The sequence below is a fragment of the Octodon degus genome, unplaced genomic scaffold, assembly GCF_000260255.1.
Source record: "Octodon degus isolate 3935 unplaced genomic scaffold, OctDeg1.0 scaffold00003, whole genome shotgun sequence".
Taxonomy (NCBI): Eukaryota; Metazoa; Chordata; class Mammalia; order Rodentia; family Octodontidae; genus Octodon; species Octodon degus.
In genome coordinates, this window is record NW_004524579.1 from 32,722,531 (window position 1) to 32,724,553 (window position 2,023).

A 2,023-nucleotide genomic window follows, 5' to 3' on the forward strand; every position below is an offset into this window, starting at 1 on the left:
AGAGAGAGAGAGAGAGAGAGAGAGAGAGGGAGAGAGAAGAGAGAAACATACCACAATCTCCTGGCAGTAATTTTTACTGGTAAATGATAGTGTAATATGGGATTTGATTTTTAAAATGAGCTTATGTTGCTTTTACAGTAAAAAACCCAATAAGAATCCTACCTCATGGCTAATGCTTATGACAATATGATCAATTTTTAAATTAATTTCAGTAAACCAAAGGAAATGTGCCTTTTCTTTTATGTTCATCTTCATTTCTCTTTTACAAATCAATATCAATGAAGTTCTGCTATGTCATAATGGAGATATATTTTAGATGAACCCAGTAGACAGTATGTTTTCTAACATAAATGTAGGCATTTTCCTCTTGTGGGAAAGAGAGAACAAAGCCACAGAGAGAGATCGTAACTTTTGTGTCAAATATCTGGGCATCTGATGACTTAAGATCCATGAATCACTTCATGTTTCAAATTCATTTTGTAATTGAATCAAAGCTCAATCAAATGTTGCACAGCTCAGTCACTGCTCTCATTGTTCTCCAGGACTGTATTTGAGGCCAAGTGTTTTCTGTATGGAAATCTAACGAAAGCAGAGAAGCAAGTCTTCTACATGAAACATAAAAGTCCAGAACAGCAGTTAGAAATCTCTAGAAAAGTGGAAGTGGGCATATACAACATGAAGCTGTCATGAAGCAGGGACCAAGAAAACAAGTATTTTCTTTTTTCTTGTCTCAGTGACTAATTATCTTCTCCTAAGGCCAAGTGCAATGCCCATGAAATTTTACTACCTGGTGTTTCCTCTTAAAAATACACTTTAGATTCACAGCTTTGGATGTGACTCTAAGAAAATGTCCCCAATAAGTATTTCTAAATGTTTTAGTTGCTTTCTCATTGTAGGACAAAATAATTGGCACCTATAAGGCAAAGAGGAGAGGTTTATTTTGGTTCACATTTTCAGTCCAAAGTCAGCTAAGATAGAAAGGCATGGTGCAGCATCCAGTAGAGAGGAGCAACTCACATCACAGTATCCAGGAAGTAAAGAATAGAAGAGCTGGGGAGAAAGATAAACCTTTTAGGGTTGGAATCCCAGAGACACACCTCTTCCTAACAGAATATTCAGAGATTGTTTTGTTGTGAAGGAGAACTGTAACTAAGCAGCATTCTTCAGCATGGCATGAAAGCCCCATATAGTACAGCTCTGTAGACAATTATACTGCCCACTAACCTGGCACCTCCTAACACCATATTCAGCTACCCCTCCCCCAGGGGCCAATCACCTTCCAAGAGCCCACCCTGAGCAGAAAACACTTTCACAGGTTATTCTTGATCTACACCATTACGTTAACCCTTGATTATGTTCCCAGTTATTGTCTACTTACTAAACTATAAAAAAAAAAAAAAAAACAAAAAAACACAAAAAAAGTAGAATGACATCTACAGATATTTAAAGTGGGCCATGTTTGTGAAGTTCCTTGTTTGTGCTTAAACTTTGCCTTGCTTGCTGGATTTAACAGGATTGGCTTCTTGCCATCTTGGCTGTCAGAATGCTATAAAAACCAGTGGAGTGCGTGTGATGGGAAGATTGGACTGTGATCACATCAGTCCCTCCAGACTTCCAATTAATGGTCCCAGGTTATTGGGCAATATAATTGTCTGCGGAGCTGCATTATATGGGGCTTTCATGCCATGCCGCAGAGCGCTGCTTAGTTACAACTCCCCACTACAACAAAACAATCTGAGAAAAGCAGACCTGAAGAAAAGAAACGAACCAGTAGATGTCTCTGTAGTGCTTTCATTTGGTCGTGTTGTGGCATATTCACTCAGAGACGTCTGCGGGGCGGTGAGAAACATGGTAAGAAGATTCGTACTTTTTATTTTGAAGGGATTGAAGGCAAGCTCAACGTGCCCTAGAAACTGACCAAAACTCTTCAAAAATACATTTTCTGTATGTTCTGAAAATGAACCCAGGCATTAATGCCTGTGCTTCTGATCTCATCTTTTCAAAAATATGTATTTTACTCACA